This window comes from Ruditapes philippinarum, unplaced genomic scaffold, assembly GCF_026571515.1.
Source record: "Ruditapes philippinarum isolate M1 unplaced genomic scaffold, ASM2657151v2 ctg1728_1_1_1_1, whole genome shotgun sequence".
NCBI classification, from domain to species: Eukaryota; Metazoa; Mollusca; class Bivalvia; order Venerida; family Veneridae; genus Ruditapes; species Ruditapes philippinarum.
Window position 1 is genome coordinate 376,759 of NW_026855921.1, and position 23,962 is coordinate 400,720.

At 35.7% G+C, this 23,962-nt stretch overlaps 1 protein-coding gene across 3 annotated transcripts in view; it reads right to left on the minus strand.

Moving 5' to 3' along the window:
• Nucleotides 1-23,962, minus strand: part of LOC132744808 (protein unc-13 homolog D-like) — a 333,410-nt gene that overhangs the window by 245,985 nt on the left and 63,463 nt on the right. For 2 of the 3 annotated variants that reach the window (XM_060733589.1, XM_060733587.1), the window contains exon 3: nt 21,022-21,094. The gene's annotated coding sequence lies outside the window, so the exon portion shown is untranslated. Of the gene's footprint in view, nt 1-21,021; nt 21,095-21,603; nt 21,864-23,962 lie in introns of those variants that run through there. The other variant, XM_060733588.1, reaches the window with a different exon arrangement.

The window sequence follows — 23,962 nt, forward strand, 5'->3', positions numbered from 1 at the left end:
CTGCTGGTCATGACCAATCACTACGCCAAGTTTGAAGTTCCTAGGCCGAAGCGTTCTTTAGTTATTGATCAGAAACGGTTTTTACTTACAAGGTCAATGTGACCTTGACCTTTGACCCCTTGACCCAAAACTCAATAGGGGTAATCTGCTGGTCATGACCAATCATCATACAAAGTTTGAAGTTCCTAGGCCTAAGCTTTTTTAGTTAATTGATCGGAAACCGTTTTTACCTACAAGGTCAATGTGACCTTGACCTTTGATCCCTTGACCCCAAAATCGATGGGGGTCATCTACTGATCATGACCAATCACCAAATCAAGTTTGAAGTCCCTAGGCCTAAGGGTTCTTTCGTTATTGATCAGAAACCGTTTTTACCTACACAAGGTCAATGTGACCTTGACCTTTGACCCCTTAACCCCAAAATCAATAGGGGTCATCTACTGATCATGACCAATCACCATACCAAGTTTGAAGTTCCTAGGCCTAAGGGTTCTTTAGTTATTGATCGGAAACCGTTTTTACCTAAGAGGTCAATGTGACCTTGACTTTGACCCCTTGACCCCAAAATCAATAGGGGTCATCTGCTGGTCATAACCAATCACCATACCAAGTTTGAAGTTCCTAGGCCTGAGGGTTCTTTTGATATTGATCGGAAACCGTTTTTACCCAAGAGGTCAATGTGACCTTGACCTTTGACCCCTTGACCCCAAAATCAATAGGGGTCATCTACTGATTATGACCAATCACCATACCAAGTTTGAAGTTCCTAGGCCTTAAAATTCTTTAGTTATTGATCGGAAACCGTTTTTTTTGCTTACAAGGTCAATGTGACCTTGACCTTTGACCCCTTGACCCCAAAATCAATAGGGGTCATCTACTGATCATGACCAATCACCATACCAAGTTTGAAGTTCCTAGGCCTTAAGGTTCCTTAGTTATTGATCGGAAACCGTTTTTGCTTACAAGGTCAATGTGACCTTGACCTTTGACCCCAAAATCAATAGGGGTCATCTACTGGTCATGACCAATCACCATATCAAGTTTGAAGTTCCTAGGCCTAAGGGTTCTTTAGTTATCACTCGGAAACCATTTGGTCTACGGACCGACGGACCGACAAGTGCAAAGCAATATACCCCCTTTTCTTCGAAATGGGGGCATAAAAATGTGAACAATAGAGCTGCAGTCCATGAACTTTTTGAACAGCCCTCGTAATTCCTAACTCTGGTTATTATCCAGAAACCTTTTTCAGTGACCCTTGACCCAAGGGAGTATAACAACAATCCAAACAGAGGTCTTCATATAAGCTTGATATATACAAAGTTTGATTACAATATCTCATTCTTAACACAAGTTAAAGTCCAGAAACCATTTTTCTATTTTTAGTAATAGTGACCTTGACCTTGACCTCAGGGAGTCCACTCAGAATCCCAACTAGGGTCTGCATATAAGATTGCTATATAACAAGTTTGATTACAATATCTCATTCATAACCCTAGTTAATTTTTGAAAACAGTTTCTCTATTTTTAGTAACAGTGACCTTGATCTTAACCCCCGGGGATCCAAAAGCAATCCAAACCAGAGTCTTTGTATAAGCTTGCTATATACCAAGTTTGCTTACAATTCTCATTCCTAACTCTAGTTATTGTCCGGAAACCAATTTTTCTACTTTTAGTAAGAGTGACCTTGACTCCAGATGGTCCAAAAGCAATACTTACAGGGGTTTATATAAATTTTTAACATACATACTGATGTGAAATCAATAAATTGTAACATAATTACTCAAGTATAAACATACATAATTATAGGGATGTCATTGATAGAAAATTTTGTATTTATAAATTGAAAGCCAAATATTGACCATATGTGGACACAACAGCACGGCATAGCATGACAAAATATGCCCGAATGCAAGTTTGTTTTAAACTAGAAATGTGTCCATAGGACACGGGTGCCCCCACACTACACTGTTTTGTAAATCTTATGACTCTAGTTCAAATATTTTTTGGGCTACATGTGCCACAAGTTGAAAACTAAAAATCTTTTACTAAGTAAAGGGAAAGAACTTTACAAATACTGAATATATCCACAAGCAAACCCCAAGGTGCATAAGTACACATGCTGACCAACATTCTTGTAAACTTTCAGGCCTACAGGTCAAATACTTTTTGAGCTATACATGAACAAATTGAAAATTGCAAATTTATACTAAGTCAAGGCAAGGGCAAAAACTCTAAATCAAAGGGCTGCAGCTCTATGGTATTTTCTGATCTTTGCAATCTAAATCAAACTGACTATCTGTATGTACTTTCCTGTATAAGTTTATTTTTATATACTATAATTCATCTTACGCAGCGACAGCGTTTTGATTTTCTTCTATAACAGTTTGAGATTTACATATGGAATTTTGCATGGAAAAAAATAGAATTGCCTCGACTAGGATTTGAACCATAGGCCTCTCACACCCTCAACGAGACCGCTTACATCTGCACCACGGCGAAGTTATACATATGAACCTTGAATAAAAACGAATACATTATGTAATTCTAAATTGAGAATTTCCATTTCGTGTTTGTAATCCTTATTAATTTCGAGGTATTTTGTTCACGATAAACGTGTTGTTTAACACTGATGAAAATAATTTATCGAAAATCTTCTCGCCAAAACAGTCCGACATGTATATATTCCACTACTCGACAGTCAGATTTATTTTGTGTACTACGCTCTGGAGTATTCGGTAATCAGCATAGCTAAAAATAGCATTTTCATTGATTAAAATGATATTAATGATAATCCGAAGCTTTACGGAAATAGCCAAACATTTTTCATTGGGTAAAAAAGATATTCATCCGCGAAATTTGTGATTGTAACCTCATATTTCTATTGACTAATCTAAACTTTTAATGCACTGTAATTCGTTAAATGCCTACATTAAAAATTATTCTTTCTTTTAAATTGCTGGTTTTTAAGCAGTTTTGAGTGAGAACTGCTTTGCATTGTTAAGACTGTTAGGAAATTTTGTGTTAGACTGTGGATGTTAGCTATGTATTTACTGATCTTACGATCAGAAAATACAAAAACTGAAACAAGAGGGCCATGCTGCCCCTGAGGTCGCTCACCTGTATATAGCCCCCCCCCCATTCCCGGAGCGGGGCCAGTTTAATCCCCAGGGCTTTTATTTGAACAAACTTGGAAGACACCCATTTGAAGATGTGTCATGATGTTAAGTTTTTACTACACACATATAATGAAAAACAATGATCTCCCCCCACCCCCCACAGGGCCAATTTTAACCCCAGGGCTTTTATTTGAACAAACTTGGTAGACACCCATAAGAAGATGTTTCATGCTAAACATCTAAGCTCTAGCTCATTGGGTTTTTTAAAAGAAGATTTTTTAAGTTTTTACTATACACATATAGTAAAAAACAATGACACCCCTGGGGCGGGGCCAGTTTTGACCCCAGGGCTTTTTATTTGAACAAACTTTGAAGACACTCACTAGAAGATGTTTCATGCTTAATATCTAAACTCTAGCTATTTGGGTTTTTTCAAAGAAGATTTTAAAGTTTTTGCTTTACACATATAAGGAAAATCAAGGATCCCTGGGCGGGGCCAATTTTGACCCCAAGGCTTTTATCAGAACAAACTTTGTAGACACTCACTAGAAGATGTTTCATGCTTAATATCTAAACTCTAGCTATTTGGGTTTTTTCAAAGAAGATTTTTAAGTTTTTGCTTTTCACATATAAGGAAAATCAATGACCCCCGGGGCGGGGCCAATTTTGACCCCAGGGCTTTTATTTGAACAAACTTGGTAGACAACCATTAGAACATGTTCCATGCTAAATATCTTAGCTCTAGCTCTTTGAGTTCTTTAAAAGAAGATTTTTTAAGTTTTTACTATATGCATATAGGGAAAATCAATGACCCCCTAGGGCGGGGCCAATTTTAACCCCAGGGCTTAAATTTGAACAAACTTGGTAGACACTCACTAGAGGATGTTTCATTCTAAATATCTAAGCTCTAGCTCTTTGAGTTCTTTAAAAGAAGATTTTTTAAGTTTTTACTATATACATATAGGGAAAATCAATGACCCTCTGGGGCGGGCCAATTTTGACCCCAGGGCTTTTATTTGAACAAACTTGGTAGACACTCACTAGAAGATGTTTCATGCCAAATATCTAAGCTCTAGCTCTTTGGGTTTTTTAAAAGAAGATATTTAAAGTTTTTTCTTTCTGTTGCCATGGCAACTAGAGTTCTGCATGGAATTAAATTCTTTGAACAATTTTTAAAGATGACCACCAATGGAACATTCCTGTGAAGTTTGGATGAAATTGGCTTAGTGGTTTATGAGGAGATGTCATTTAAAGTAAAAGTTTACGGACGGACGCCGGACGAAAAGCGATCACAAAAGCTCACCCTGTCACTTTGTGACAGGTGAGCTAAAAAAATTCACATGCAAAATCCCAGGTGCAATACTTCACACTGATGTTGATCATTATTCCTGCAAAGTTGATGGATTCTAACTTAAGCACTCAAGGAACAAATAACACAACATAATGGAACAGTTTTCACAAAGTAAAGGGCAATAACTCTACAAATACTGGATAAATCCACAAGCAAAATCCAAGGTGCACAACTACATATGCTGATCAGCATTTCTCTTAAGCTTCATGACTCTAGGTTAAATACATTTTGAGGTAGGCAGGACACAAATTGAAAATTGCAAGGGCAATAACTCTGACAAAACATATCAATTCACAAGCAAAACCCCTGATGCAAAATCTCACATGCTGATCAACATTCCTGTAAAGTTTCATGACCATATGTCAAATTCTTTTTGAGCTACATGTGACACAAGTTGTAAATTGCAAATTTTTAGTAAGTCAAGGAGAATAACTCTACAAATACTAAATAAATCTAAACGAAAATACCCAGGTGCACAACTACACATGCTGATCAACATTCCTGTAAAGTTTCATTACCCTAGGTCAAATACTTTTGAGCTATCTGCGACACAAGTTGAAAATTGCAAATTTTTATAAAGTCAAGGGCAATTACTCTGACAAAACAAAATAAATCTACCAGCAAAACCCCTAGGTACACAACTTCACATGCTGATCAACCTGAGGGCTTTTATTGGAACAAACTTGGTAGACGCCCACTAGAAGATGTTTCATGCTTAATAGCTATATAAGCTCTAGCTATTTGGGTTTTTTAAAAGAAGATTTTTTAAGTTTTTTCTTTCGGTTGCCATGGCAGCCAGAGTTCTGCTTGAAATTAAATTCTTTAAAAAAATTTAAAGTTGACTACCAAAGGAACATTCCTGTGAAGTTTGGATGAAATTGGCTCAGTAGTTTATGAGGAGATGTTGTTTAAAGTAAAAGTTTACGGACGAACGGACGCCGGATGAAAAGCTATCACAAAAGCTCACCATGTCACTTTGTGACCCCCAAAAAGGTTTCTTAAGCGTTGCAGAAAAGTATTGAATAGAAAGAGAAGGAAGTAAATAATTGCTTAATATTGTTTTTGTGAAATGAAGTGCTATTTATAGCTAACTAATACCACCTTGGGACATGGGTCTTAGATGACCTCAGTGGAGGTAGGAACATGGCTCTTACACACAACATGCCATCATGATGTGGTAGACATTTGTACCAAGTTATTTTTAAACTCTTCTATACATGACAAAGTTACAGTCCGCACACAAATGTGTATCTTCAAACTCTTCTTGAGAAAATGAGTACCTTCTAACTGTAAGGGAGCTAGGAGGTAGGGACATGGGTCTTGAACTCGACATGTCGTCTTCATGTGGTAGGCATATATGTTATGTTATTTAAAAATCCTTCTGTGCATAGAAAAGTTATAGTCCAGATATGTTTGTACCTTTAAAATATACTTGTGAGAATCTGAAACCTTCAAAATGTAAGTGTCACCTTGACCTTTGACTTAGAACAGACATGGGTCTTATATGAAACACATCACCATGACTGTGTTGGACTTTTGTGCAAAGTAATTTTAAAATCCTTCCATGCATGACAAAGCTACAGTTCCATCAACCTCTAAGTGTGACCTTGACCTTTCAGGCAGTGATATGGGGCTTAGCCATGAGACATTTGTGCAAAGTTATTTAACAAGAGGGCCCTTGGGCCCTGGGTCGCTCATCTAAGGCATGGGTGTGACACTATGGGCATAATTTTTGTAGAGGATTACTAGATGATGGTACGTATAAAATATCAAAGCTCTAGGCCTTGTGGTAATTGACAAGAGATTTTTTTTAAGATTTGCCTATATAACTTTATGTAAAACTGATGACGCCCCTAACCCCTTTCAACCCTAGGGGCATAATTTGAATAAACTTTGTGGAGGACCACTAGATCATGTTACAAACCAAATATCAAGGCGCTACACCTTGTGGATTTTGACAAGAAGATTTTTAAGATTTCCCTATATAACTTTATATTAAACTGATTAGCCTCCTGGCAGGGCCCCTTTTGACCCTCAGGTCATAATTTGAATAATCCTTGTAGAGGACAACTAGATCATGCTTAACATACCAAATATCAAGGCAAGACAAGAAGATTTCTTAAGATTTTGTTAAAAACTAGAAATGTGTCCGTAGGACAAGGGTGCCCCCACCGCACCACTGTTCTGTCAATCTTATGACTCTAGGTCAAATATTTTTTGAAAACTAAAAATCTTTTACTAAGTAAAGGGCAAGAACTTTACAAATACTGAATAAATCCACAAGCAAATCCCAAGTTGAAAATTGCAAATTTATACTAATGTAAGTCAAGGGCAATAACTAACAAAACTGAAAAAAATTCACATGCAAAGTCCCAGGTTCATAGCTTCACAGTGATGTGAATCATTATTCCTGTAATTTAGTGATGTTGATCATTATTCCTGTAAAGTTGGTCGATTCTAACTCAAGCACTCAAGCACTCAAGGAACAAATAACAACATAATGAAACAGTTTTTACTAAGTCAAGGGAAATAACTCTACAAATATTGGATAAATCCACAAGCGAAACCCCAGGTGCACAACTACACATACTGATCAACATTCCTGTAAGGTTTAATGACTCTATGTCAAATCCTTTTTGCTAAAATTTTGCGCGACGCAAGTTGAAAATTGCAAATATCTTCCTCACAAGGGCAATAACTCTAAAAATACTATATAAATCCAGATGAAAAAACCCAGGTGCACAACTACACATGCTGATCAATATTCCTGTAAAGCTTCATGACTAAGTCAAATCCTTTTTGAGTTACATGCGAAAATTGCAAAATTTTACTAAGATGTTCTTGGACGTGACACAACATAGTGAAATGGTAGACATTTGTGCCAAGTTATTAAAAACTCCCTCAATGCATGACAAAGTTACAGTCTGGGGATGAATTGGGATAAGGGGCCATTTCTATTGTTATTTTCTTTTGTTTAATAGAGGGCCAATGGCCCCTTGTTATGGAATGTATGTTTGATTGGGTTTTACGTTACACCAACACAGTATAGATCATATGGCGAAGTTCCAGCTTTACTGGTGGAGGAAGACCTCAGGTGCTCTTCCGTGCATTATTTCAGGCACAACGGGCATCTGATTAGAACCACCGACGTTCCTTTAGCTAACTGGATAGCTTCCTCACATGAAAGAATCCAAAGTCCCTGTTGGGATTCGAACCCACAGCGGTGAAAGGCAAGTGGTTTGAAGTCAACAACCTTAACCACTCAGCCACTGACACCCCTGTTAGGAAATGAACTTTATTGTTCTCTTTTGTTCTGTTTACAGTAAGATGGCCCCCTATCCCTATTTGGCAGTGCACACAGACAGACAGACATCAACCTTAGCTGCGGCACATCATCTTGATGTGGTAGACATTTATGCCTAGTTATTTTAAAATCCTTCAATGCATAACAAAGTTACAGTCCCAATGTGTGTACCTATTAACTGGAATTGAGATAATGAAAAACTTCAAAATGTTAGTGTGACCTTGACCTTTGAGGTAGGGACATTGTTCTTGAACACGACACATCGTCTTGATGTAGTAGACATTTGTGCCAAGTTATTTCAAAATCCTCAATGTATGACAAAGTTAAAGTCCGGACACAAATGTGTGCAACTATTAACTCTAATTGTGATAAAGTGACACTTCAAAATGTATGTGTGACCTTGATCTTTGAGGTAGGGACATGATTCTTGAACGTGACATGTTGTCTTGATGTGATATTAACATTAATGCCAAGTTTTTCTAAAATCATTCAATGCATGACAAACTCTAATTTTGATAATGTCACGCCTGGTAAATGATAGAGCTACCTCTTTCGTAGGTATACGGTAAATCGCTACTTCCGAGCTACCGTAGTGCATGTCTCTAAAATCAAGTGTCCAGTGTTTTCATTTTTTATATATTTTGTAAACTCTTCACCAAATATCAAAATTCGGAGAATGCTATGCGATGTAGATTTGATTAATGTTTCCAGAAAATATAAAGTTGTTATACTTGTGTTTGAAATGTTGTTGTGACAGCGTTTCCCAGTCAGTGAACTCAGCGTTGAAATGGACCATTTCATCATAAAACAGATTTTTTCCCTAAACAGCGATTCAGATTAAAAACAAATATGTTTCAAGTAGATATAAGGTCTAGAAATGAAATAAGATTGAAATCAGATCAAAACATTAGTTAATAAAGAAAATATAGGATATTTGTTCTTGGAGACAGCTCTGTCGTGAAGTAGGTAGTCAGGTCGCCAAGGAGATAGCTCTATGGTTTTAAAGAGGACCAAAAATGATAGGGTAAAGAATGTAAAAAGTTTTCGGTGAAAAAGATATTTAGAATGTTGATAAAACAAGAATGAAACTAGAGGATGCTTTTGTAAAAAAGCGCATGTCTCCCCCACTGCTGAGAATAACTGTGAATGGAAACAGGAATGGAAATGGAGATAAGATCATCCTATGAAGTTTGAGGGTTGTAGGTCAAAAGGAACTCTAGTTATCATCCGGAAATGAGAAATTGACCAACGGTCACTGTGACCTTGACCTTTGACCTACTGACCCCAAAAACAATAGGGATCATCTGCTCTATAAGACCAATCATCCTATGAAGTTTGAGGGCTGTAGGTCAAAAGGAACTCTAGTTATCATCCGGAAACGAGAAATTGACCAACGGTCACTGTGACCTTGACCTTTGAACTACTGACCCCAAAAACAATAGGGATCATCTGCTCAATAAGACCAATCATCCTATGAAGTTTGAGGTCTGTAGGTCTAAAGGAACTCTAGTTATCATCCGGAAACGAGAAATTGACCAACGGTCAGTGTGACCTTGACCTTTGACCTACTGACCCCAAAAACAATAGGGATCATCAGCTCTATAAGACCAATCATCCTATGAAGTTTGAGGGCTGTAGGTCAAAAGGAACTCTAGTTATCATCCGGAAACGAGAAATTGACCAACAGTCAGTGTGACCTTGACCTTTGACCTACTGACCCCAAAAACAATAGGGATCATCAGCTCTATAAGACCAATCATCCTATGAAGTTTGAGGGCTGTAGGTCAAAAGGAACTCTAGTTATCGTCCGGAAACGAAGAATGGACGGACGGACTGACGGACTGACGGACGGACGGACTGACGGACGGACAGGGCAAAAACAATATGTCTCCCCCCAGTTTGAGGGTTGTAGGTCAAAAGGAACTCTAGTTATCATCCGGAAATGAGAAATTGACCAACGGTCACTGTGACCTTGACCTTTGACCTACTGACCCCAAAAACAATAGGGATCATCTGCTCTATAAGACCAATCATCCTATGAAGTTTGAGGTCTGTAGGTCTAAAGGAACTCTAGTTATCATCCGGAAACGAGAAATTGACCAACGGTCAGTGTGACCTTGACCTTTGACCTACTGACCCCAAAAACTACAGGGATCATCAGCTCTATAAGACCAATCATCCTATGAAGTTTGAGGGCTGTAGGTCAAAAGGAACTCTAGTTATCGTCCGGAAACGAAGAATGGACGGACGCACTGACGGACTGACGGACGGACGGACTGACGGACGGACAGGGCAAAAACAATATGTCTCCCCCCGAGGTGGGGGAGACATAATAAACTATGTGACAATATTTGTTTTATATTAGCAGTTATTCCTGCTACATCGTTCACGAAATGATCCAACTTCTGGATGAATAGTACATGTAATCTGTACAAATGTGAACACTGTATACAAACTGAGACTTCACAATTCAAATGTACACACACAATTTACTAATAGGAACACAGTATGTTATTTTAGTTTGCCTAAGAGTTTGAAGCAAATAACAGTTCACATGGGAGAATAGAACTTTGAATGCGACAGTTGTTTGTGACAAGAAATATTTATAAAGCTTCTGGTGTACTTGTTTTTAAAGGTTTTTGAGAAGATTTCTTTGTTCTCTATTTAAAATGCCCAGTGAATTCACATTTTAACTAACATACTGGTATCTACATTGTTTCCAGCTAGTCAGAAAACTATTGTTCTTTTTTTTCCTTTAAAACAGCTTGAATATCGAGTAACGCAGTGTGGTGGAAATACGGCAGGTATGATTGTGAAAAATAAGGCAGAATTGTGCATTTCTGTGGCCGAACTGAAGCAATATCTTTTTTGTACATCAAATTTTAAGACGTGAATTAGCATATATGGTTGCTGAGACATTATACTTTAAACATCATCAATAATATTTCCATAACAATGTTTATTTTTCAAGATCATTCGGGAGAATTTCGATCTGACTTTTGAGTTCCTTCGTATCTTAAACTAGACCTATCACTGAAGGTGATTAATACCCCCCAGCAACTTTGACTTTTGAAAAGTTAGTGGTCTGAAGAAAAATTTGAACTCAACCTACAGTAAATAAAGTATCAACAGCGCTGTGTACAAAGAATTATTTCAATTTATTGCAATCCCAACCAGAATCTTGATATAAGCTTGCTATACACCAAGTTTGATTACAATATCTCATTCCTAACCCTAGTAATTGTCCGGAAACCTTTTTTCTATTTTTAGTAACCATGACCTTGACCCCAGGGGATCCAAATGCAATACCAAGCGCGGTCTTCATGTTAGCTTTCTAAACACCAAGTTTGATTACAATATCTCATTCCTAACTCTAGTTATTGTGCGGAAACCATTTTTCTATTTTTAAAAATGGTGACCTTGACCTTGGCCCCAGTGAGTCCAAATGCAATACCAACCAGGGTCAACCACATAAGCTTGCTATACACCAAGTTTGATTACAATATCTCATTCCTAACTCTAGTAATTGTCCGGAAACCATTTTCCTATTTTTAGTAACTGTGACCTTGACCTTGGCCCCAGGGGGGTCCAGATGCAATACCAACGGCTGTCTTCATGTAAGCTTGCTATATACCAAGTTTGATTACAATATCTCATTCCTAACTTTAGTTATTGTCCGGAAACCATTTTTCTATTTTTAGTAATGGTGACCTTGACCTTGGTCCCAGGGGGTCCAAATGCAATACCAACTGGGGTTTTCACATAAGTTTGATTACAATACCTCACTCCAAACTCTAGTTATCATCCGGAAACCATGATGTGGAGTCCGGTCCAGAAACCATTTTTCTATTTTTTGTAATGGTGACCTTGACCTTGGCCCCAGGATGAAACAGTTCATTTCAAAGCTGAGTTCGCTGACTGGGAAATGTCGCCACAACAACATTTCAAACACAAGTATAACAACTTTATGTTTTCTGGAAACTTAAATTAAATCTACATCACATAGATTTCTCCGAATTTTGATATTTGGTGAAGAGTTTACAAAATATATAAAAAATGAAAACACTGGACACTTGATTTGAGCGGCATGCACTAGCTCAGAAGTAGCGATATAGCGATTTATTGTATACCTCCGAAAGAGGTAGCTCTATCATTTACCAGGCGTGAATGTGAAACTTCAAAATGTATACTGTGCTCCTCTTAGTTCACATTACTTAACGCTTTGAAACCAGAAAGAAAACAACAAGTGAAACTTATGGTACGAAAATTGTCATATTTTTAGCTATAACATATAGGTATTTTCTGCTGTATGGCACAAGGAAACAACAATATATTCAGTCAAAGTTAATTTTAATGGATAAAACGTATACCATATGTCGGCCATTTTGAAAACAGTATGTCATCATTTAAATCGCAGTAATGGTGTTACATTTCAATTTTTTTCATGTTTCAGTTAAAATTTCTACATATTATTTTGCTTGATTTTAAATATTAAAATTAGCCTTACTTTGTAACACAAAATTCATTTTTTCAACAAACAAGAACATTTAGAAAATGATGATTGTTTCAGACATACGCACAAATTTAATGGACTATTGTTGCTTTTTCAGAATTTGTAAAATGTTGTTCTGTTTTATGTAAAAATCTAGAGATTTAAAATGTTTTGCACAAAAACTTTGTTGTTTAGGTGTATAAATTAAATATGTCAATTCTGACCAATTCTAGCACTGGTCACATGAAAATATGCCATTACCGTGAAATAAGTGATGACGCGGCATTACTGATGTTGAGTATAACTGTCACTTTGACCTTTGAGGTAGGGACATGGTTCTTAAACACAACACATCATCTTGATGTGGTAGACATTTGTGCCAAGCTATTTCAAAATCCCTCAATGTATGACAAAGGTACAGTCTGGACACAAATACCCTAATTGTGATAAAGTGACACTTCAAAATGTATGTGTGACCTTGAACTTTGAGGTAGGGACATGAATCTTGAACGTGACATTCTTGGACAAAACACATTGTCTTGATGTGGTAGACATTTATGCCAAGTTCTTCTAAAATTCTCCATGCATGATAAAGTTACAGTCCGGACATGATTGTGTGTACCTATTAACTCTAATTGTGATGTGAAACTTCAAAATGTTAGTGTGACCTTGACCTTTGAGGTAGGGATGTAATTCTTGGATGTGACACATCGTATTGATGTGGTAGACATTTATGCCAAGTTATATTTAAATCCTTCCATGAATGACAAAGTTACAGTCTGGACACGAATGAAGTGGGGATGCACAGACAGATGGACAGAGACAGACAGGACGGTGCAATTTTTATTTGCTAAGTTCTAAGTTTGTCTATATCATAGAAATGTGTTAGTTTCCCTGCCAAGTAAGGAAATTATGTTTATACGAGAGATGATCAAATGGTCTAATTTTCTCAGGATGAATAAGTATATAATGTTTCAACTTTTCTCTATTTTAAGTAAATTTGTTGGAAAAAATCTTTAAAAGTGATCTAGGAATCAGTTTTTATGAACAGACAGACAGACAGACAGACAGACAGACTGAAGGAGACTCTAAAGTTATTTTTTTTAACATCCCTGTTACCTAAATATAACAGAGGAGATAACTCTTAAAATAAAGATGCTACATTTATGGACATTGTCATACATCATGATGATACCATTTAGAGTCACAAAGAAGAAAAGTAAAAAAATAACAATTTTCAAATATACCATTAACATGTAAAGTAACAAAGATGAAAATTAAAAAAAAAAAATAATGTAGGTGTTGAAGTAAATTTAAAGTAAATCCATGAAGAAATAAGAAAATCAAAGAATGAATAAGAAAAATTCAAAGTTTAAGGAGGAAACAATTCTGGAAATATGGATTCTAGATTTAGAAACCTTGTCATATTATTATGATGTGGGAGTTTGAAGTAAATTCTAAAAGGAATGAAGAAGTTGAAAGTAAAAAATACCAATTTCTCAAAAAAGTTCAAGGGGGGTATAATTCTGAAAATAGTCTTGCTAGAGTATTGAACCTTCTCATATATGTTGAATGATAATAAGAAACATACATATGAAGTTTGAAGCAGATACATTAAGAAATAAAGAAGTTATTTAAAAAAAACATTTTTTTCATGAAAATTCTAAGTTCAAGGGAGGTAATTCTGATAATTTTTGTGCTAGAGTTGTAAACCTTGTCACATATGATGTGGTTGATGACCAGAAACTAATATTTAAAGTTTGAAGTAAATACCTTAAGAAATAAAGAAGTTATAGTGAAAAAGCGTAAAAACTGGAATCAGAAATCTTGAAATTCAGTCTATTTGTTGCCATAGCAACCAGAATTTTCAACATAGGAAGTAAAAAAAAAAATGTGCATAATCTCCAGACTGCCATCTACCCATATTTCAAGTTTCATAAAAATATTTTTAGTACTTTTTACGTTATCACTGGATCCAATTTATGTGTTAAATTTGCCATATTTTCAGTCTATTTGTTGCCATAGCAACCAGAATTTTCAACATAGGAAGAAAAGAAAAAGACGTGCATAATCTCCATACTGCCATCTATCCATATATCAAGTTTCATAAAAATATTTTCAGTACTTTTTAAGTTATCGCGGGATCCAGTTTTGTGGACTGACGGACTGACAGACGGATGCTCTCACAGGACAGTAATTATGTGGCTACTCTATTGTTCTCTCTATTGTTCTTTTTAGCCACACAAAAGAAAATAGCCACATAAAAGCATTACAGAATGAATGACATCAAAGAGAAAGAACAGTTACCTATTGTCCCTCTAGCCACATAATTACTATCCTGTGAGTGCGGACAGACAGACGGACGGAGGGTAAACCTAAAATCCCCTCCGGTTAAACCGGTAGGGGTCTAATAAAGAAATCCCAAGAGTGTGGCTTAATTCTAATTGTTGGAAGTCAAAAATTGTGTTCTGCGCACCGTCTCAATATAAGTACTATTTCTGCCAAAAATTTTATTTTCCTTTTATCGGTTCAAAAGATACAGAGCGGACAAAAAAATTAGATATTGAAACAAATGACAAAATGAAGTGTGATCTTGACCTGAGAAAGGTCAAACCTGCGCTCTGCACATTGTCTAATTATGGTTAACATTTCTGCCAAGTAGTTTGAATCTCTTTCCACCAGTTCATAAAATACAGACCAAACAAGAAAACCTGCTAATGGACAATTATCTTTTGGGTGTATTAAAAAAGGGAACAAGCGAACTAGTTTCAATAAATTATCTTACATTTAATGGTTTTTAATTTATTAAGCTTTTCCTTACTGTTGGTGTGTTGGTTAGAGCGTTTAACTATTTCTTAACCCTCTAAAATTTAAAGTAGCTATTGTATTTTCCATGAAGAGTAAACATCATACTTAATAGTATTAAACTCAAAACCAAAAACCACAAAACAAGCTCACTTACTACAATGAAAAAACAAGAACGTGTTTGTTAAACACAAATGCCCCCGCAGTGATTTTTGTCAGTAGCAATATTTCAAAAAAATGTTTACCCATTCACTCAGTTATGGACAGAAAAATTGCCAAAAAATTGTAAACACAAGTTATATAGCTTGACAAAGTCATGGCATTTTGTAATTGTGAAAAATATAAGTTGCTAAGTCATTGCTCTGACTTGTGAAGTTGAAAAATATTCAACTTCGAAATACATCTGTCATTAAATAAAGGCTGTATGGGCAAAAGTGTAAAAATCTATTTTGAGCACTGGTGACCTTGACCAAACTGACCCCTAACTCTATCCAAAAGAAGAATACCATGCAAGTTATCTTCCTACCAAATATGAAATACATCTGTCAATAAATAAAAGCTGTATGGGCAAAAGTGTAAAAATCTATTTTTAGCACAAGTGACCTTGACCCACTGATCCCTACCACAATCAAAAAGATGAATACCATGCAAGTTATCTTCCTACCAAATATAAAATATATCTGTCACTTAATAAAGGCTGTATGAGCAAATGTGTAAAAATCTATTTTAGCACTGGTGACCTTAACCCAACTGACCACTAACTCCATCAAAGTTTATGTTTCTATCAATTATAAATAACATCTGTCTATAGAATAAGGTCAATACACCTGTAAAAATGTAAAAATCTATTTTTAACATTGGTGACCTTGATATTGGTAACATTGACCTTGACCCAAATTACCCCTTACTACACCCAAAGAAGGAGGACCTCCCTTGGCATGTTTGTATTAAACTAAGACATCAATTAAAAAACAAGTAAAATGGTTTCCTGCGGGGAACATTTTTAATGTTTTAATGATATAAAGATATTTCATTTAACTATTTTCAACATTTGTATCAGGAATATAGTTGACAATAATCGATCAATATAGAAGAAGGTCTTTGGAAACTTGTGACCGTTGAAAACCAGAAGGTCGAACATAAAAGAATTATTTCTTTTTAGAAAATGATTAAATAGGCATACCATTTAATGAATAATTCCGAGCAAAAATAAAATAAAAATAAAGTAAGCACACAATTTCAAGCAGAAAATATCTATATTTATTATGGCAGATGCCACTACGAATATTTTAATTTTGTAGATTTTCAGTATAAACAATTTATTGTTTGTAAAATTTGAGACAGATATTAAAGAAATGGTTCATTGATAATTTTCAAACACATCATTCAAGTTTTTCCACCTTAAACAGTAATATAATTATAGAAAATTAGAAATATCACGTATGTAATAGTTTTTTGTTCTTAATTGGGTGTAATTCGGACTAATCCGTAACGTACCGGCAGACGGTAGTTAGCTAGGTTTTCGAAAAAGGTCAATTAACCAATCGTGTACGGTTTATAGATCACATGCTCCTCCATGTACCGAAAACAGGTCACGTGCTCCTCCATGCCTCAAAAGTTAAACGCGTACCAATACCCTGCGGTCTCCAGACCGCAGGGAATAAAGGCTGTATGAGCAAAAATGTTTATATGAGCCGTGTCATGACAAAACTAACATAGTGCGTTTGCAACCAGCATGGATCCAGACCAGCCTGCGCATCCGTGCAGTCTGATCAGGATCCATGCTGTTCGCTATCAGTTTCTCTACTTGCAATAGGGTTGGTAAGCAAACAGCATGGATCCTGATCAGACTGCGGGGATGTGCAGGCTGGTCTGGATCCATGCTGGTCGCAAACCCATTATGTTGGTTTTGTCATGACACGGCTCATATTTATTTTTTAAACCAGTGACCTTGACCTTGACCCTAGAGACCGCTTACTCCACAAAAAATTAGAGGACCATCAAAGGTATCCACCTACTAAATATGAAAGATATCATTAAAGAAATTAAGCAATTAGGAGAAATTTTAAGATAAATCCAACTTTTCAAAGTGAAAAAAGGGAAATAACTGGGAAATATGGATGACACAGTTATATTACTTGGCAATATCATGTACTTTGTATTGATAAGTAAGTGTGGAAATTATAAAGCCATTAGTATAGATAGAACTTAAGATATTTCCAACTTGCTGGTTTAGGTTAACCATTATTCATTTTCAGGTTAACCATTATTCATTTTCTAAGTGCTGAAAAGGGCAATAACTTGGTAAATATGAAAGCAAGAGTTATGTAACTTGCCCAGATTATGTACTTTGTATTGATTAGTAAATGTGTAAACTTAGAAGCCATTGGTACAGGTAGAACTTAAGAAAAATCCAACTTGCCGTTCTAGGTTAACCTCGTACGGACGTTCCAACATTTTGGGTTAAGGGCATTTTCTTTGTTTTCTTAAGGGCTACTAGCCCCTAAACCCTTTGATCACAGAATGAACCTATTGTTCTCTTTTGTTCTCTTTACTGTTATATAGCCCCTAAACCCAAAATGTTTGCTCGGACAGACGGACGGACGTTCCAACATTTTGGGTTTAGGGGCTGTTTTCTTTGTTATTTTCTTTGTTTTCTTAAGGGCTACTAGCCCATAAACCCTTTGATCACGGAATGAACCTATTGTTCTCTTTTGTTCTCTTTACTGTTATATAGCCCCTAAACCCAAAATGTTTGCTCAGACGGACGGTTCAATTACTTTATGCCCGGGGGCATAAAAAGAGTACCCTTTACCTCATAAAGACATGTTTTGACGGCTTTTAGCACCCCCCCCCCTTTTTTGAGGCTTCAAACTGTGAAAAAATGCCCTATTTAGGCCCAAAACACTGTTTTTCGTTTGAAAAATGTTGATAAAAAAAGTGATCATTTATTCAGTGCCTCCCCCTATCAGAAAGGTACATCAAGGGGTTGCCAGAAGGGGGTTGTGCCCCCTTCTGTTCTGGGGGTTTGAAGGGGGCAGCAGACCCCCTCATCGCCAAAGAAAATTTTGGACATGTGACAGGCTAAAAATGGCCCAAGGTCGATCGTAAGGTAATGTGTAACCAACGCTGAAAAGCCCTTTACTCTATCTCAATCCATTGAAGTTGCAGCACTTTGAAATCAGTATTGATGGAAAAAAACAATGCAAAATAGTGATTTTTGGCAATTTTGAGATGACCCCCTGTTGCCATGGTAACAGGAAATTTAAGATTGAGCATACTGTTACAGAGGCTATGGTCTCAAGTTTCATCTGTTTTGAAGCATTTTTCATAGTTTCATAGCAATTTGAACTTGTAACAGGAGGCTTTTCAATGAAAAGGGCAATTTTTCACAATATGCTCATGAAGTAAAGGGTTAAAATGATACATTTAAATGTAAGCTAATGTTATTTTATTATTATTCTTTCTTCAATTTAATGAAAAATATAAAAATTGCCACAAAACAATCTTCATGATTATGTGTTAGGCCATGTTTTAACATGGAAAATCTCGATTTTGGCATAAAACAGTAAAAAAAAACCACCTGGATTTTGAATTGATATAACCCAAATTTTTTTAACCCCAAATAGTTCGAAATTCAGAATTTAGTAGTTTCGTAATTCAGAGGTATTAATTTCACAGAAAACAGGAAAAATTTCGGGACCCTGAAATTTTTTAGAAGTTACCAGATTTCAGAAGTTCGAGAATTCAGAAGTTACACTGTAACATGACTTAAGAATACATGTGTGACTATGACCTTCGAGGTAGGGATCTTAAAGTCGATAATCATGCTCGCTACACATTGTAATTATGGCATACTAATTTTTAAATCCATCTAGAAATGTCAGAACTGCAGTTGACCAGACACAAACATCAGTGTACTTCTACAAAAATTCTTATCATGACTTTTGATGTACAAGTGTGACCTTCACCTTTGAAGTAGGGACCTGATTCTTGTGAACGATGACACATTGTCATTATGTCCAACACATTTATGCATAATAATTTTTCAATTACGGACACGGACATCTGAGTGTTCTTTTATAAAAATTCTTATTATAACTTTTGATCTACAAGTGTTACCTTGACCTTTAAGGTAGGAGCCCAATTTTATTGTGCGACATGTCATCATTTATGCATAATGATCTTTCATCCATCCATCAATAACAGAATTATTGATCAGACAAGAACATTGGTGCATTTTTATTAAAAATTACCTTTGAAGTTTTAGTGTGATTTCAGACCTGGGTGTTGCACATGACTGATGGTCCCAAAGTGCTACACATTTATGAAAGAAGATTAGCAATGTATATGTACCAAATAATAATGCTCTCTTTTATACTTAAACCAGAACCAGTATTTATTTAACCCATTACTGCATGAGGCTGTTTTCATTGAAAAGTCTCCCGTTACAAGTTCAAATTGTTATAAAACTATAAAAACTTCTTCAATACTAATAAAACTTGGCACAAATGTTGACTGGACCATTGCCATTGTAACAACATTTTCAGTCTTAAATTTCCTTACCATGGCAACGAGGGGACATCTCAAAACTTTTCAGGAAATTGAGATAGAGTCAAAGGCTTTTCAGTGTTGGTTACACGTTACCTTATGATCGACCTGGGGTTATTTTTAGCCTCTCATAAGTCAAAAATTTTCTTGGCGATGAGGGGGACTGCCGCCCCCCTTCAAATCCCCCAAACAGAAGATGGCACAGCCCCCTTCTGGCAAACCCCTGATATACCTTTTGGATGGGGGGCGGCGCCACAAAAGTGCTTACACTTTTTTATCAAAATTTCTCAAACGAAAACATGTTTGGGGCCCACACAGGACACTTTTCTACTATTAGAGGCCTAAAAGAGAAGGGGGGGTGGGGGGTCGAAAGTGCGTTGTTCGCGTATATATGAGGTAAAGGGTTAAATATTTAGATACATATGAAAAGGCATAAACAAAGTACATAATGCCAGTTTTTATATTAGAATTGCATTTTCATGTCAATTTGTCCCCATTTCACTTGCATTATTGTCCCTGAAAGGACATTTTGATGAATAATTTTATAACTATCATGAAAGACACTCTTGAAGAAAGTAAGACTTTGTGATGGATAGAATTAGTTTCTGTTCATATCTACATTTAAACTTTGTTCGCTTGAACTCGGATCGCTTGAATACCTCCCTTCACTCGAAGTCCCGTTTGGAAAATAATTGCCCAATCAAACTCAACCAATTACAGTATGCATGAATATAGATTCACACAGTGTTACGTTAATATTCATTTGAAAACACTGGGATAATATTTCTTAATATTTAAAAGAAATGACGTATTTAACAAACTGATATACTAACAAACAATTATATTGACGTATTTATCATTCGGCTGGTGTAAGCTTGAAAACGTTTAGGCCTATGTCCTATGTGATAATAGTTCACCTCGGTAAATTGCACGAACTACCAATGTCTCGGAAAAAATTTGCACAGGCCCTTCGAGTTCCACCAAACAAAGTTCGACTGTATGAATTTGTATGAACCAATTCTTAGTGGTTTTGTTTTTGTATATGGGCACAATCAAGGTAAATTCTTAACTGCAACAGCCCTTTGTGTATATTTAAAATATATCAAAATGTTTTTGATACTGTACACTGGTATTTTTTGGTTTTGGACAAACTGGTTAACTTTTATATATCTTTCATCCACGGAAATGCTGCAGAACACCCTCTTGTATAATTTCATTTGTTAAAGTTAGTCTTATTAATTCAATAAATGCCTGCAATAATTACATAATAAGGGGAAAAAACTTGAAAAAAATTCTTAGAGATACATAAATGATGTTTAAAATTATAAATGACTCTGGCATAATACCAATAGGATTAAACATTTTCTCAGTTACTTTATTTTTTTCTATAAAATGTACTTACCCTGATTGGAACGGTGACCTTGCCAATGTAGGAATTATCAGCGTCACTACTGTGTTTCAGTACACTTAGGAAACTAAACAAATACATACAAAGGCATTTGTTATCACATAGTAGTAAATAAAAGAGTTTTAATAAATTTTCATAATTTATTTTTTGAAGATACAAGGTGAGTTCAAATATAATGCAATTTTCAGAAGTGCTTAACAAACAGTGCCAAAATAATTATTTAGTCCTTCAAAATACTCACCACCATCTGATACACAAAGTTTTAGTCTTTTAATCCAATTTTTAAATGCGTTTTCATAATCTTTTCGAGGTACAATGTATACTGTTCAAATACCGGAAAATAGCAGAACCAAGATTTTTTCGCCTTTGATATTTTCTTCCAGCAAGGTGTTTTTTGAACCTCAGAAATAGGAAAAAAGTCACAAGGGGAATGATCTGGCAAAAAAGGAGGGTGTGGAAGCTCAACAACCTTTTCCTGTTTCAGATATTCTTGTTAACTGGTACATTATGGCCGCTTTTGTATTAAGCTGTATACCTAGTTGGTAATCTTGCATCAGTACTAATCAAATCCTTTACCTTTTCAACCATTTTTGGTGAAATTGCAGTTTTCAGATGGTGTGTATGAGGTGCAACTTTTACTGAATCCACACCACTTTTAAATTTCTTACACCACCGTGTGACAAATGAAAAAGAAAGTTCATTGTTCCCATGAACAGGATATATTTCATTAATATGTCTTGCGCCTGTATATTGTTTGGTTTTATTAACCTGTCAATTACATACTCATTACACGGTCGATGCACACAGTATATTAATCTTCGGTAGATGTTCGGTAAGTTTCGTGAGATGTATGCTGTACGATGGAATTTTATTTATAATTTGTTTCTCTAAACTACATGTAGTCAGCGTTATAGCGCAATAGGGTAAATCACGAGTTTATAATCTAAGTGCCACACGTGTTTTAAGTTCGAGGCCGCGTTGGTCCGTTTTTTTCTTATTGATACTTTCAACATTATTGAATCTATATATGATTATTTTATGTTGTTCGTTTTTTTATTATATTTTACTTAATTTTGTTATGTATATACTCTTTTTAAATAACATGTTTTTTTTTAAGAATTCATGTTTAAAATTAAAACGGATTAAAATCAATAAATGTCTTTTCAATGCCGTAAAACACACTACAAATCTGTTCCATTAAAATATACTGCAAAAATAAAGAAAGAGTACTAAAACAATGGCAACAGTAAATTTAAGGATCGAACCACCCACCTCTCAATTATCAGGCATTCTCTTTACCGACTGTTCTATTGTGAATTAACGAAAACCTTCACATTAAGCTGGCGTGACTTTCAATCCATGACTAATATACTCCACATTAATTCTCGTAAACTACACGGACCAAACCCAAGTGGGATCGAATATTTAAATGAGTCCTATAATGTATTCATCATTGACAGGTCAATAAAATCAGACTATACCAAGAATACAGCGGTTCAAAAGGAGACCTTTTCCCAACCATTTTAGCTTTAGTATACACAAGTAGATAGCGTTAATCAATCTATTGTCAAATCTAGACTCAACTGATTCACACATTTATTGTTTCAATTGAGAGCTTACACAACAATCTATGTACATAGTTAGGCAAGCTAGATATTGGTCTAGTTGCATTCATATTTGAACACCCCTCGTAACAGGCAAAACGTCATCTAAAAGGGCAGGCAACGGATCAAGGGTCAATGAGCCACAAACTACTATTTAATTTGATTAAACAGATCACTGATGGACGGACTGTCACCTTGCTGTTCTGCTAAAGGTTTTGGTAACAGAATTGTACAACATGCCTTAACTGGGGATTTTAACTTGAACAAGACAGTCTGAAGGACAGCTAAATCCCCTTCTGCAAAAGACAATTATGTGTGCCAAGTTATTTAAAATCTTTCATAAAGTCAAAAAGTTATGGAGAACATTTAACCTTGACCCTGGGGGTAGCAACCTGGATGCTGGGTCATGCACATAATGTCATAATGGTGATCATTTCTTCCAAGTAATTTCAAACATTTTTAAAAGTTATGGAGCAGACACGAAATGTAGACTCTTTAATACTTGACCTTTAAGTGTGACCTTGACCTTAGGGGTAGCAACTCATTATTGCACTCTGTACCTCGTCTCAAAATGGTGATAACTTGTGCCAAGTTATACTAGGAATGTGTCGTCATGCCACAGATGCCCCGGCATGTAGCCAAAATTTTAAATGATATAAAAGTTTCAAATTCGTTTGCACAAACTATTTTTTCATCCTAAGTTCAAAGCCCTTAAAACTATTCAATGTTAACACAAACCATGTTTGTACAAAGCACTGAAACTACTCAGTGTTAACCTTTTGTAAATTGCATATTTGTAGCCAAAATAATGACTATATACAATTCCACAAAGTATGAGTGCTGAAACTGAAAATTTCAAAAAATTTCCGACAGTCAAGAGAGATTACTTTGTCCAAAATCATTGAACCATGAGCAAATTCAAACTTGAACTGCTTATTCCTAAGATGTATCTATATGTCAAATTTGAGTTGAATGTATACAACCATTGGGGAGATAATGAACAGAAACTAAAAATTTTTTTTTCAAAGTTCAAGAGGGGTAACTCTGTCAGTTATCATCAAACCATGACCAATTTCTAACAAACCATGACCAATTTCTAACTTGACCAGTGTATTTCTATGACATATCCATGTCTTAAATTTGAGTTGAATATGTACAACTGTTGGGGAGACAATAAACGGAAACTGAAAATTTCCTTTTTTTTATTAAGTTAAAAGGGCATTACTCTGCCAAAAATCATCAAACCATGACCAAATTTGAACTTGACCTGCGCAATCCTTTGACATATCCATTATTCAAATTTGAGTTGAATGCTTTATACCGTTGGGGAT